This window comes from Sapajus apella, unplaced genomic scaffold (genome assembly GCF_009761245.1).
Source record: "Sapajus apella isolate SASKATOON/1434 unplaced genomic scaffold, GSC_monkey_1.0 scaffold36, whole genome shotgun sequence".
Taxonomy (NCBI): domain Eukaryota; kingdom Metazoa; phylum Chordata; class Mammalia; order Primates; family Cebidae; genus Sapajus; species Sapajus apella.
Genome location: NW_022436976.1, coordinates 10,369,721 through 10,385,590, shown reverse-complemented (window position 1 = coordinate 10,385,590; position 15,870 = coordinate 10,369,721). Strand labels below are relative to the sequence as shown.

At 37.8% G+C, this 15,870-nt stretch overlaps 1 long non-coding RNA gene across 1 annotated transcript; it reads left to right on the top strand.

Moving 5' to 3' along the window:
- Positions 1-7,293: 7,293 nt before the first annotated feature.
- On the top strand, positions 7,294-15,555 carry LOC116563699. Its single transcript, XR_004274526.1, has 3 exons — positions 7,294-7,678; positions 9,583-9,653; positions 15,146-15,555. It is a non-coding gene; the product is annotated as an uncharacterized LOC116563699 (long non-coding RNA).
- The last annotated feature ends 315 nt before the right edge of the window (positions 15,556-15,870 follow it).

Genomic DNA, 15,870 nt, shown 5'->3' with positions numbered 1-15,870 from the left:
CTTGCCACTTTAGCTGTCTCTGTTAGGGTGAGAAAAATGCTTTTTCCAGTTTTTTACACTCAAGCAGAAGCAGAACTTGGCTCTTATTTTAATGATGTGCCTTTGACCAAAATTTTCTGGAACCTCTTTTTGAGAATTCTCTTCTACATTGAATATCCCCGGTTTGTAGCAAAGTTTTACTCTTTAACAGTGAATTTACTCTTGTAGGATAGCTTGAAGTAATTTTGAAGTAAGCTTGATCAATAAATGTGTAAACATGCTGAATACTGTTGCTTTTAATAATCATAGACTCATAAAAGATGAGGGTATATATTAGTAACCAGAAAGATCTATAAGAAAGCATGACTTAGTCCAGCCAGGTTTATTTCATCTTGGAATTGCTTTGATCTGATATTGAGACAGCTGCACTGGTTACTTTGGGGAAACAGAGGCAGAGAATAAAGGAAAGAAAAGGTGCTGGGTAAGCACTTTAGAGGGGGAAGTTCCACCCACCATCACCTACATCAACATTCCCAGACATTCACTAAATAATTATAACAATCTGACTTTAGGCAATTGGGCACATGCCTAGCTCCCTCTCTAGAGTATGGTGTAATAGGAAAAATCAACTAAAATTTGAGGGCCATCTCTATTACTTAAAGCTACGTAAATTCCAGCATGTCATTCAACCATCCAGAGTTTAATTTTTTCATCTAAGAAAAAAGATAAGCATACCATTCTTTCATAGGGTGGCTGTGAGGCTCTATCAAAATAATATATGGGAAGTGTTTGTATAGATCTAATCCAATATTAGTTGTTAGTGATTAGATTTTATTATTTTGTTTGTGAGCAACCTATCACTGTCATAATTATTAACAATGACAAGTGTTTATTGAGCATCATATTACGTTAAACTGTGAGATTAATAAAATTATTTTAATGACTGCTTAATAAGTAGAAAAAATTACTTTTTTGAAAAAGAAAGCATAAGCTTACTCTTCATTAGATAGATCTGGGTTATTAAAAAATTCCTCTTCAAAAAATATTTTCTCTTACTTCTATATTATTTGTAAATATATTTCCACTGACATATCAGCCTTAGGTCAGACTTTTTATGGGATTTTATGTTTTTCCTACATTGGGATATCTTTTATAATTAATGTCTGTATTACTTTACTACAAGTGATTTTAGAGAATGTGGTAGTTTTATTATATATTATTACACACATTTTTATTATGTTTAATATATATTTATTATAAACTTTAGTTTTACTTAGCTCTTATTATATATTGTTGGAATACATATTTTATATCTATATACATTATTGCATATATATGCAGATTAATTTTAATTTTCCTACACACTTTTCATATGTAAATTAATTGAATCCTCATGACAGCCCTCTGAGGTTGGTAGTAGAGTATTTCTACTTTACAGTTGAGGAAACTGAGGTATAGAGAGGTTAATAATTTGCCCAGGGCCTATGGCTACAGAGTGGAGAAGCTGGATTTCATTGCTTGCTCTAGACTGTGCTCCTGTAACCAGGGTGGAAACTGCCTAGGGGCTTCCCGAGAGACAGGGACAAAAATACCTTGCCTTACAGAGGAAGATGTGATGGATTACCCAGAATTTCTCTTGGACTTACAGTTATAGACAGGTACACTTTTTTCCTCTCCTGTTTTCAGAACAGAAGTTAACAACTGCACTCATTCTATATAAATGCCTTCTACTTTTGTATCCATCACAGGCCTGTTATGGGTGTTCATTAGAGGCTCAATAAGTGGATAAAAAGAGACTTCCAGGTGAGGACTTCCTAACCAAGCCAGGGGCAAAGTCAGGTTTTGGCAATAAATTACTATCATTTTTCCCTTTGTCCCAATCACCAGGGCCCAGGTCCTTCCTGCTCCAGAATGGGTCTCTGTTCAAGCCACAGGTGAAGGTGTGATGGGGTCAGAAAGAGGTTCTCTCTTTTGATGTTAAATGAGTGAGAAAATAGTGAATTGGCTCCAGTGACAAACTTAGAGGAAAATTTCAAGTCTTGACATTTTTATTATTGAGAGGTATTTCAGATTGACAGATAATAAGATAAGGTAGGTTATGCTGAAAAACAGTAACAAGAGATATCCATTTTTTTGTTGTTGTTGAGTTTCTAAGTCAGTTTGGAAAACTATTGGCTTATTTCATTTCAAGCCAGCTTGGACATCTGTCATCGATAGAAAAAACATGTTGTTTAATGGTGCTGAATGATGCTTCTCCCTTTGGAATTTACTGTCTCTTCTTGGAAAATGTCGCCAGCTCTTACGCATATGGATTTTAATCCCCCCTTTGGCTACATTTTGCAAATTGTAACTTCAGCTGATGGTGCAGAAACTTTGGTTATATTATCTTTAACAAATTTGTTAGCAAACAGAAAGATCCTGAATGACTGCCATGATCTTGGACAGTGGCATTGACTTAAAGAAATTTCTCTGCAGCTCCTAATTATGTCCCAAGAAGGCCTTTTTTCATTTTTACTAATGAACTTTAAACTTGCAAAAGGCAAGCAGCTATATTCTATGGAATTTGGCCAGTTATGTTTTATTAATGGAGGCCTGGATGACAAGCAAATGTTCCTTGACTTCTTTCCAGTTGTGGCTTTGTGTAGTGCAAAGCCATCATTCAGGATCTTCCCCAAGGCTGCATCATGGTTCACCTGGGATCCTGTACTTTCGAATTGCTGTACATGAGATTTCACAGAGATGTTTACAGTGATGATTCACTTGATATTTAATAACATGGCCTGGTATCCAGTCACATGTTTACAGTGTCTTGAACAAATATTTGGATCAAAGAATGTCCAAAAAGCAATTCTCTAAAATCTGTATTGCAAAAGCCTAAGAGACCCAAATATATATAAAGTGGAACTTCTTTTCGTGATGAAGCCATGGCTAGGATATAAGTAAACATCTTCTCCCCTTTTCTTGGTAAAAGAGGATACTGGTAATGTGCAAGCTAAGGGATTTATTGAATTTTAAACTAATTGTCCCTAGTATTAGGGAAAAAAAAAAAAGCAGGAGAAGAAAACAGCTTATATAAAATGCCCTGTTCATACGAGGGTGAGTATTAGATTTGAAAGAATCATCATCCTTCTCCAAAAGGAGAGAATTACAAAGTCTTAAGCCAAATATTCCAGCAGACATGGAGGAACTCCTCATTGTGACTGGAAGCCCCTTAGAAATCCTGTTAGATTTGTTGATTTCTGTTGGAAGCATCTGTGTGTATCCAAGCAATGCCCAAGTGTGCCTGGAGGGGGGTCTTCTAAAGGAAATCTCTACTCATCAGAGCATTTTCTTTGGAATGCTTCCATGCCATCTCAGGCCTCTAAGGAGATGCTCTTGTGTCCAGCTCTTCCTCAGCATGTCAGAGGCTTTAAAGTATTTGGATGAACCAAGTAGATCCACATGGCAAATATCTGCTGAAGTACAAATCTATACTAATAGGATAACATGAATTATGAATTGCCATTTGAAACCATGCTGTGATAGAAGAAAATGACTGCAGTTTCAGCATTAAAGTGCCAACATGTATTAACCCCCTGGAGTCACTTCATGACCCCTCCACATGCACCAAGGTCAGTGAAGGTTCCCATGGTCAGAAGGATGAAGAATCAACACCACCACCTGTCATGGTCACTTCAGTAGCTGGTCAACTTTAGTACATTAATTAATGCCTTCTTTCATATAGCCATAAGGTTGAATGAAGATCCAGCCTCTTTTCTAAGACAAGAACTAGAGAATATCTTCTTACTCAGTTATTTACAAGTAAAGAGGGCATTGGTGGAGAGCAATAGTGAATCCAGATAAACTGGTACAAATGAAACAAGAAGCTGGGGCTGTTTACAGATCAGCAGTAGGGAGGCTCATCAATCAAAAGTTGTTTTGCTTTTTGGTACTGAAGAGAATTATAGATAGTTATATAGCTAAGACTGTAAAAGAAGTATCATTACTGCCCTGAACTGGTATAAGACAACAGAATCTCTGTGGTGGACGCCATGATTGTCACCTCTATTTCACTTTCCCCATTGTACGCCAGCCATAAGGTTTGAGAGCTGACCCCCAGTCAGGGTGAGCTTATCCTCTTTTCCAAAACAAGAAGTTCAGGGCAATGAGACTCAAGGAGAGATTTGCTAGAGGCTTCTGGGAAATAATATTATTACTCTTAAGAGTTTCTGAAAGTGACTGTCTCTCTTGCTGGATGTGAACAAAACAGTTGTGGTACTGATTGCTACCAGAAGCCCTCCTATGTCCATGAAGAAAACCAGCTTTAGGAGCAATGTCATTCAGAACTCAGGTTCTTTTTCCGTGTATTTACTGTGGAGAGGACAGTAGATACACGGAAAAAGAACCTAAGTTCTTAATGACATTGCTGGGCACCTGGTAAAGCTGAGGCACACTTTATTTCTGGACTTTTTAGTACATGGACCAATGCCTATCCTTGTTTTTAGTTTGAGTTTGATTAATGAATCTTGCTGCTAAAAGCCTCATTATATACTCATTATTTTGGCAGACCTTCACATAGGCACCAAGAGAAATTATGGATCTCCCTGGCTAGGTCAACAACCAAGGGATGGCCACTCTGCACAAAATTTAAATTGTAGTATGTGAGATTTCAGAGAGGGCAGGTAGTACACATGGATGAATCACCTAGTGTTTAAACATAATCTAGTGTTCACTCATACGAAATGTTTGGTTATAACTAATTTCTGTTGTGGTAGGATAGGTAATCTAGGAATCAGCCCCTACTAGATGGAATTGATGAAGAGACTACTAGAGGAAGTCTGGTGAGATATTACTAGTCTTAAAATATCCTAACAGGCTTACTTTCAAACAGGACTTAGAGATACAGATCAAGATTGTGACTAGCTTGGGGAGGTTTGTATGCAGTACAAGAAAATCCGTACAAATTGGGGAAAAGGGCGCCAGTGAAATTTACATTATGAAATACCACTGAGACATTAGACTCAGCTCATCTCTGTTCTTAGGCAAATAGTACCAAAATGTCATGTAATATTTAGAGGTGACATGACTGTATGTGGTATTTGAGGCTATTTATTGTAAAAATTTATATATTTACATTTTTTCCAAACACTGGGGAGTTTCAGTAAAGGCTTCATTCTCTTCCTTCCTCCCTCTCTTTTCTCACCCTCATTCCCATACTCTCTCCTCTTACTGTAGGTCCTACTCTTATTAATCTTTCAAATCCTTGGTTCTTATTTTAGCAACAAGTGGAGGTGGGCCATGTGCATTGACATACTTCATCTTCATATCTTTTTATGTTCATGGGAATTTTCATAGCACGTTGACCTGATGCTTTCTATAAGTTTACTGTAAAATGTTGATTGGATTTTGTGGGTCTTCCTGATACTAGACAGATCTTGTGAAATTTATTCTTTCTTGGTTTGTTTACAAGATAAAAACCATCTGAGCATCTAGGGTCCAAGGCCTAAAAACCTCAACAGCAGGGAGCTGTAGTAGTCGCCACTCACCTTGTCCTTTTCTTCTTCTTTTTCGTGTCCTTGTTTATTATTATTTTTTTTTCTGGCAAAAATTGGTTACTTTGCTTCTGTACCTATTGAAAGAACTGACTCTTGATAGCAGGAATGAACCAAAGAATCTTCTGATTGTTTTAAGACAAAAAGCTTTGAATAATTACAGCTAAGACTACAACAAAGTGAAAAGATTTTGCAAAGCCCAGATAAGATAACATTGAAGTCAATATCACTAAGTATTTTCACTTATTCCCTCTATCACAAAGCTTTCTGTGAACCTCTCCACTGAAATAAATCCTTTTATCTTTAGTACCTCTCTCACCTTACCTGGACCTCTCTTCTAAGATTGACTTCATTAACTGTATAGGCTTTGGGCTGTGTTTTATTCATCTCCATATTCTGGTACCTGGTCTAGAGCTAAGTAGTACATAGCACATGTTAAGTTAGCACACGACTACAAAGTTCTAGAGGCATTTAGGCCTCACTTACACAATAAATATTCACTGAGCATCTATTCAGTACCAAGCACTGTTCTGGGCACTGGGATATACTGTGATAAGTAGAACTGTCAGTCTTTACCCTCATGGAGATTTCACTCTAGTGAGAGAGACTGAAAATACACAAATAATATGAAATATAATGTCAGGCAGTGAAATGGCAATGGGACATAAAGAAGGATAAGAGGATGAGGAGGATGGGGTAGGATGAAGGTAGAGTACTATTTTGTGAGAACTCAGAGACAACAAAGGAGTAAATGAAGCCACGAAAATATCTGAGGAAGGAGCACTCTAGGCAGAAGGAATAACGTGAGTGGAACAGCAAGAACGCCAGTGTGACCAGCAGGAATGCTCAGAGAGGAGGTTGCGACCAGCAGAGTGGGATCATGTGGGATCTTATAGGCTACGCAATAGTTTATTTTTAGTATGGTGGGAAACCAGTAGAGGATTTGGACAAGCAATGGACATGATAAGAAGTTCATTTTTAAAAGGTTGTCCTGATTGCAATATTCAGAATGGATTATTGTGGGATACAAGTGGATGTAATAAAACAGATTTGGGGAAAATAACTTCAGTCTAAGTAGACCAGAATATAGGTAATGAGAGTGGTTAGCAGTGGTTAGATTCCCAATGTAGTTTGGAGTTCATATTATCAGGGCTTATTTGAACTAATAAAACTCTCCTAGAAGGTACGCACTTTACAGAATTTACACTCATGTAAAGGCTGATACTTGACTGCTCGGGCTATAATCTAACACAGTGGTTCTCAATTGTTTTGGTTCCAAGACTACACTCAAATACTATTGAAGACCCCAGAGAGTTTCTCTTTATGTAGATTAGATCTATTGAAAAACATACGTATTTTTAACATATTGGCTGGTTCATTTAAACCAACAATAATAAACTTAATATACCAATTACATGTTAATAGAAATACCATAATTTTGTAAAAACTAACCATATTTTTAAAACAAAAACATTAGTGAACATAATGGCATTGCTTTACATTTTTACTAATTTTCTTAACGTCAGAAGACAGCTGGATTCTCATTTCCGCTTCTGCATTCATTCAGTCTGTTGTGATATAGCACATCCTGTGACTTCTGAAAAACCTCACTGTACACAGGTGAGAGAATTTTAAATCAGGTTTAGCCTAAAGCTGCCTCCTTATATATTTTAAGTTTGGCCTAAAGCTTTCTCTGCACATGATGAACTATCACCTAAATGGAATTGTAAACAGACTGTGGCCTACTGTTGGGCCAATCAAATGTGGCCAACTTTCCAAACTATGTTAAAATGAGGTAAATGCTGAGTTGTAACCAACCTAGCTGTGTCTGCACCTCATGTCCATTTTCTGTAGGTCACTTTCCTTTTTTCGTCCATAAATCATAAGTCTTCTTCAGCCATGTGCCTATGCTGAAGTCTCTGAGCCTACTCTGGGTTGGGAGACTGCCTAATTCACGAATTGTTCTTTCTCAATTAAATTCTTTTAAATTTAACTTGGCTAAATTTTTTTTAAACAAGAATGAAAGTAAAAAAGGTCAATAACATATTAGTATTACTATTTTTTAGATGCTGACCTCACGGACTCCCTGAAAGGATCTCTATGCCCTCTATGGTTCCTTAGACTACACTTTGAGAACTATTGATATAAAGGAAAAAATGCTCTTAGTGGTAAGATTACAGCTATGTAAAAGAGTTAAACGCATAAGTCCCATGAATTACAATGATAGAACCATTATAGAATGTCTTTGTCACTTGTAATCACCAACACTCAATAGAAAACCAGACCACAGTTTAAAGATTGCTTTAAATTAGGGATCCATAATCTTTTAATTCTGAACACCACCAATGGGGGTAAGCATGAAACAGCAAAGATTCTGATAGAAGAGAACAAAGCAAGGAAAAAAATCATAAAAGAAACAGGCTGGGCACTGGCTCACGCCTATAATCCCAGAACTTTGGGAGGCTGAGGCGGGTGGATCACCTGAGGCCAGGAGTTCGAGACCAGCCTGGTCAACATGGTGAAGTCCTGTCTCTACTAAATATACAAAAGTTAGCCAGGCCTGGTGGCACGTACCTGTAATTCAAGCTACTCAGGAGGCTGAGGCAGGAGAATCACCCGAACCTAAAAGGAGGAAGTTGCAGTGAGCTGAGGTTGCACCACTGTACTCCAGCCTGGCTGACAGTCCCAGACTCAGTCTCAAAAAAATAAAAAAGAAAAAACAAATTAATAAAAGAAACAGAGACAGACTCATAGGCCAATGATAAAGAGGTGACAAAACAGAAAGGATTTCTGTTGTCGGATTGGGAGACTAATGATAAAAATTGCCATTGGGTGGCTCAGTGGTTCTCATGTCCATTAGCCATTCTGATCTAACAAGTCAGCTTTGCTCAGGCAGCCTGGTTCTGAACTGTGTGCCCTAAGGCCTTCCCCACAGACAGGGTGGGGGAGGGAGGCCCAAGGAGGAGACACCATACATCTGAAGCCATATGTTGGTCTGACATTACTACATGAGTTGCAAAAACAATCTCTACCAAAGCTTTTCCATTTCCAATGCCAACACTTCATTTCTCCAAGTTAAATTCTGTCTTTAATACTATATTTGTCATAAAATCCACCATAGGTGAGTGTGACTGAATATAAAATAACCTAGTACCCCGTTTGCCTGGATCAGAATTCCAGGGCGTATACTCAGACAACCCCAGTAGTGAGGGAAAAGGGAAGCTTTATCCTCTCCAAACTAAGCATCAAGCAAAACTCAGCTTGTCTTTCCAGAAAACACAATGGATCAGTACATGACATTCAAAACCAAAACTCTATTAACACTCAACTTTTGCCAAAAGGAGCCACAGGAATCCACAACATCCTTACATGGCTTTAACTATCGAAGTAATGTGTAGGATGTCAGAATAGGTCTTAATGGGCCAGGCACAAGTTTCCAAAGAAATTCTGCTGAGTTCTGCTCAGTCTTATAGAACACAAGCCCAGCTGCTGCTAAAAGTAAGGCAGCTTGAAATTTCTGTGCTGGGCAAAAGGCAGCCAAAATGTCAGTGACCTGCTTACTCCCCTTGTGGGCATGGGACTTGGTATTCTGCCATGCATCTGACACCATTGAGAAAGGTTATTTGAGCCCAATGGGACGGGTAGCAAAAATGTAAATGCTTACCAGCTTGCAACTAGAACATATGCACCCCACTGGATTGTCATAGTGTTGTGAAGAATTTATCTGTTTTTTTTTAATCTGCAAAACTTCCTCTTATTCTTTCTCTTTTTAAAAATGCAAATGAAAATGGCACTGGTGTCTCAGGGTTTTAAAGAGCAGAGAGTGCCTGTTATGCAGTGATTTGTGACCGAAGACAGCAAAGAGGTTGGAGACACATTGTCAAGAGCTAGGTGCAAATCCATGGGCTTAAGAAAGCCATGACTTATTTACGACTTCTTATTTGCCACTGGTATCACTTAAGTTTTTAAAGGTTTTAGTATAGTAATATACATATATTGTTCTTTTTTGGAAAACAAGCATGTCTGAAATGTTCCTGAGATTCTTGTAACAGTTATCATTTTGTTTTTGCAGTTCCACTTTAGCACAGAATAAAATCTGGACTGTGTCTGTTTGTGAGGATTTTATGCCTACTTGGTCATCAGGTAAAATTCCTTTCTGTGTTGTGAAAAGAGGCAGACTGGAGTCATTAGTCACTGCCAATGTCGTATCAGTTCTTGCTGGCTTACTCTCGTAGCACTGGAGACATTAATAAAATGGGCTGCCAAAGCCCCTTGCAGGCAAACTTGTAAAGTAGGAAGCAATTTTCTTTGGTTGATTCCCTCTCAAAGGCAGTAGGTGTTGTAGCATCAGTGAAAAGAATTAAGATCATGGGCTTTGCAATCAGAGAGACTTATGATTGGATTGTATTTCTTCATTTATTCATTCAACAAATATTTATTAAGTGCCTACTAAGTGCTGGCCTCTTTTCCAGGCATCGGGATGCAATAGTGGGAAGAAAACAAACACGGGTGCATGCTTGCTAGTTGGGAAGGCAGCCACTAGCATCCAGGTGACAGGCTTGAAGCCTAGCCTTATGCTGAGCAGTTTTTTACCTTTCAGCTGCTAACCTTCCTTTCTATACAGTATTCCATGGGTCTGGGATGGTATTCTTTCTCCTTTGCCCACTGGCTTCCTATAAGGGTCTCATGTATCAGTCTGTCTGCATGCTGCTGATAAACCCATACCCAAGACTAGGCAATTTACAAAAGAAAGAGGTTGATTGGACTTACAGTTCCACAATAATAGCAGAAGACAAGGAGGAGTAAGTCACATCTTACATGGATGGCAGCAGGCAAAGAGACCTTGTGCAGGGAAACTCTTGTTTTTGAAACCATCAGATCTCATGACACCCATTCACTATCATGAGAGCAGCATGGGAAATATCCACCACTGTGATTCAATCATCTCCCACCAGGCCCCTCCCACAACAGGTGGGAATTATCGGAGCTATGAGATGAGATTTGGGTGGGGACACAGAGCCAAACCACATCAGCTGGAAACAGGGATGCTAGAGGGAGACTAGGAGGGTGGAGAAGGGGCTTTCTTTTCCCTTTTTGTTTTTGTTGTTCCTCTCAGCATTGTCCCAACAGTGACCTTGGCCTGACAGCAGCAGTTGGTTCCAGTCTCCAGACTCTTATGAAAACCTGATAGCCAGTCTGTTGGTATGTTCTCAGAAGTAATGGCAACAGCATAGTCATGCTCTTCTTCAGAGGTCTGAGCCCCAGCTCTTTCTCTGAGCTTCTGGGCTGTGATTATTCCAACCTCTTCCTCAGACAGCGGCTGCTCCTGCTGTTGTACATCAGTTACTCTGGCGATCTCTTTTACCCATTCACACTCCATCATCTGGAAAAACAAGTCCCTGTAGTAGATTTTATGTTAAAATGCTTCATGCATTTTTTGTTTTCTTGACAGGATCCTGATATACTCACACTGTACCAGCTTACCTTACAATATTTGAGATTTGTAACAAGGATGCTGGGGAATAGTTAACCAGTTATGAAGCACATTATCTTGGTACATTCACCATTTTCAATAATGAAAAAAGAGCAAGAGAGTACACTTATGTAGTTACAAATTTTGTATGATTTGAAGGAGGAGAAAGCAAAAATGTCTGTGCTTACTTCCAACAGATTAACATGACATTTTTGTGAAAATGAAACATATCAGGGGTAGCTTTTCTTACACATTTGTTTAGACCTATAAAAGAAATAATATTATGACCTACCAAACCATAACTGGATATTACAAACCCATATCCTTCCAGTTTCGTTTATTGGGAACAAGGCTTCTTCTCACTGTCATTCTTCAACCTCTTTTCTGCAAATTCATTTTATTTCTATATTCTCCATATATGATATAAATTAATTTAATCTGAATATGTGTGGATTCTATTGTAAAGAATGCATTTAACAACACTCATATCCTTTTATTTTATTTTTTATTTTGATGGAGTCTTGCTCTGTCACCCAGGCTGGAGTGCAGTGGTGTGATTTCAGCTCACTACAACCTCCACCTCCCTTGTTCAAGCAATTCCCCTGCCTCAGCCTCCCGAGTAGCTGGGATTATAGGCACATGCCACCATATCCTGCTATTTTTTTTTTTTTTTGGTAGAGATGGAGTTTTGCCATGTTGGCCAGACTGGTCTCGAACTCCTGACCTCAGGCGATCTGCCCACCTCAGCCTCCCAAAGTGCTGGGATTACAGGCGTGAGCTACCGCGCCTAGCCCATATCCACTTTTAAGCCCTGCCTTTACTACTTTTTGATGTTAATTTCTAAGTATAGAACATACTTTTTCCTAAATGCAATCTAGCATGTAATGCACTGGATTTTGGAGAGCCAACTTTATATAAATAGGATCAGTGACTCCCTCTCAGATACTGATATGCAATTCCAATTCTGTCAGATTCATAATTATACACTTAACAATCTTATACTATGAAATGAAAATAAGAACCTGTCTATCTGGCTATCTATCTATCTAAATATCAAGCCTGTCTGTCTCTCTATTTACCATGCCCTTTTAAAGTTGCCTTAATATATTCTAGTAGATGGAAGTTTGGCAAGAAGATATAGGTCTTTGTTCACAGGAAATAGGAAAAAGCCTAAAACGTAAAAGTTCAGTTTCACTTAATTTAAAAAAATGTACATATAAGGTGCCTCTAAGTAAAAGACTAGAATGCATTTAATTAAGAATTAAACATCCTTTGATGAGTCTTTGTACATATTTTACAAGTTGCTATAGTTCCCAAGAAATAAAAAGTACATCTTTTAGTTTCACTTTCATGTCAGATTTCCCAATTTCTTCTTATTTTTTGTTTAAGGAGGACTTTTAAAAATTGTCAGATGAAAGATCATGAAAAAATAATTGTTGATGATAGATCACTGTGTGATTTTTGGCATCTAACTCAGGAGATCAAAATCTGGTAACTTACAACTCTTTGTTTCCATCAGATGATTACTCAGCACTTATATGCATTAAAAGATGGTAATAAGGATTGAACTGATGTTGAATCCTGTTTCATTTCGCCATTAAATAATATTCATCCAAGTTTACCTAACTGAGAAAGAAATATGTTGCATTCAGAAGTGGATTTCCAATAACATTTTACTTTTTTTTGCCCAATAATTACTTTTCAAAATTTGAAACATACTTACATTTATTTAATCAACCATGTATAACTAATAATTGTAACAATAACACAATAAAGAAAAATAATTTAATACTTATAGCTTCATGTTTGCAAAACAAAAAACTTGTTTCTTATAATTTTCAGTTTCAAAATATATTTATAGCAGAGAAATATGATAGGGCTATCAATAAAATATTTCCAAGCATAACATCATATTACATTAGGGCAAAATTATGTGAAGGAAGTAGAATGAAAAAACTTCACAAAGAGGCCAAATATTGGGAAAATGTCCAATCATCAAAGAGCATGGTCATTGTTATGGCTTGCCTCTGTGTCCCTACCCAAATCTCCTCTCAAATTGTAATCTCCACAGGTCAAGGGAGGGACCTGGTGGTGATGAATCATGGGGCCGAATTTCCCCGCTTGCTGTTCTTGTGGTAGTGAGTTCTCACAAGATCTGGTTGTTTGATAAATGTCTGACGCTTCCCCCTTCTCACTCTGTCTTTCCTGCCCCTTTGTAAAGAAGGTGCTTGCTTCTCCTTTGCCTTCCACCATGATCGTAAGTTTCCTGAGGCCTCCCCAGCCATGCAGAACTGTGAGTCAATTAAACATCTTTTAATTATAAAGTACCCAGTCACAGGTAGTATCTGTATAGCAGTGTGAAAATGGACCAATATAGTCATGTATCTTTTAAATAGATGATTATCGGTATAAAAACACTATGGTATTTAGATTTATTGCCTTTATTTAAAAATGTAATGAACACTTGATATTTATAAGTATATGTATAATATAATGAAATTATGTCTTTGCCACTTCTTAAACTAATATTGACGTATTTTAAGTAATAGCCTAAAAATATGTACAGGGGTGTCTAGTTTTTCATACTTATTTTAGGAGACAGAAGTAAGAAAATTTGAAGACCACTGGCATACAGAGACTAGCAAGTAGCTGAGACTAGCCTGGGCAACAAAACCAGAGCCCTTCTCATTCAAAAAAAGAAATAAAAATATTGTATTTAGTATTTTTCTTAAACATACATTGAGGAAAAGTTTTTAGAGCTAAAATATTGGAATTCTATTTTTAATATCAGACACAATCTTTTGTTTTCGTATTCACTGTAGTGGCCCATGGATTATCCTGTTGGTATACTATTTTAGCGTAAATCATTTGTATATCTCTTCCAGTTTGCTTGGCACATAGAAAATAACTAATAAATGTTGATTTTAATTAAAATTAAATAAGATAATGGCCAATTCGTCCTTTAGTGGTTTTGTTTTGTTTTGCTTTTTTGAGACAGGGTCTTGCTCTATCACTGAGGCTGAAGTGCAGTGGCACGATCATGGCTCACTGCAGCCTCCACCTCTTGGGCTCAAGTGGTTCTCCCACCTTAGCCTCCCAAAGTGCTGGGATTTCAGGTGTGAGTCACCATGCCCAGCCTAGTCCTTTATGTTTTTAAAAAAGTATGGCTTCAACTTTAATAAACAAATTTAACTCTAGATAAGTAAAGAGAACTGGTGCTTCATTCCATAACAATCATAGCTTAGATAACACCTTCAACCCAGCCCTGTTTTGCTGGCCAGTGTGGAAACACTCATTACCTGTCACTTTTAATTACATGCTAGGACTGAAAGGTCACAGACACTTTTATTTTTGAATGGGACTTTTCAAGTCTGCAAAGGTTATTAGTTGCTGAATCCTACAAGTTACTAACTCCTGACTGTAGATTCCAGCCTGAATCTGTTGCCCATAGATATAACTACAGATTGTAAAAACCGTGATTATTCTGGGCAGACATAAAGCTCTTTGCATTGCACACAGCAGCAGTGGAAAAAACAAAATTAATCTTGCAAATGTTATTGAAATATAAATGTCAACATATTCTCAATTGGGTATGAGCATTCACAAACTTGTGTTCAGGCACCAGGGGTGCTCACAGCACTTGCAAAGGAAAATCTCAACCCTGAAAGACAAAAGCAAAGATGCAAGCAGTTTCCTCATGTCTGTTTGCAAATGTACTTAGCATGGACTCTGTCAAATCCTTGTTCACAGAACCCAACTTGAGTCATTCTGTTTAAATAAACTGTTAGTGTCCTCTCTCTTACTTTCTACAAAAAAGTGACTATATCATTGAAACTGCTGTTATGCAAGATCTTCTCCATTTCCTGCCTCCAGCCTTGCAAGCTTTTGCCCTAAAATTGATTCCAAAAAGCAGCCAGGAAACCTACCCATAGAAAGGGTGTTCTGTGCCAATCCAATCTTCCTGAAAAGCAAGCAGTCTCTTTGATCCTGCAATTTCCTATGCTCATACCACAAATAGTCTGCTGTCGATGCTAGTGTGCTTTTCATTTACATTTTACAAGGTTGGCAAGGCCACTCTCAAAATAATTTCACCAACCAGGCGACATGTCAAGGTGTCTCTTAGTTGTGTACCTAAAGTTAATTCTTTATTTTCTTGAAACAGCCAACAAGGGATTCCAAAGATAGAAGAGGAAGCACCAACACCATGAACATCATGGTCAGGTTATTTTGTGAGAAGAATAAGGCTAAAGTAAAAACCTTGGATTTGTCTTTGTCCTTGTACATGCTATCTGGAAAGAGTTTTCTTAAAAGTATTGTTGTGAACCCATCCATTTCCCCAGTATAATTGAATGCAGGGTTTAATGAATAAAATGAATCTAGTTTTAGTTCCTGTACTGCTGTGGTTTCAATAACCTCTATATTTGAATAACACATTTCAGTAGATATGTTTGTTAGTGTTGACTTTGTAAGTTGACAAAGAAAGGGTAGCATTATCAACCATGAGAGGATAAAGAGAATTCTATGTGTTTTACGGACATATGTTTATCATTTTGAATTTATATATAGTCAAGGATGCAACTCCTCCCTCAATTTATATAAGCTCTTGATGGCTTCTACAGGTATCCCTCCCTGTAAATATTTTATTAGCTGAGTCAGAGTATTCACATACATTCTCAGTAAGAATGTGTTTTAAAGTCACAAGTTCAGAACTGTTAGCAAGCTGGTTGCAATGCTGCAAAGTAATGGAAATCCTTAGACAAACTCAGCCAGTTTGGTCTTGTTTAGTGAGGGTATGCACTGAGAAACCCCATCTTCAGGTACCAGTTAAATAACAGTAAGATGTATCCCTGAGGTTCCCAGTAGTTGTACCACACCCCGTGAGGAGAC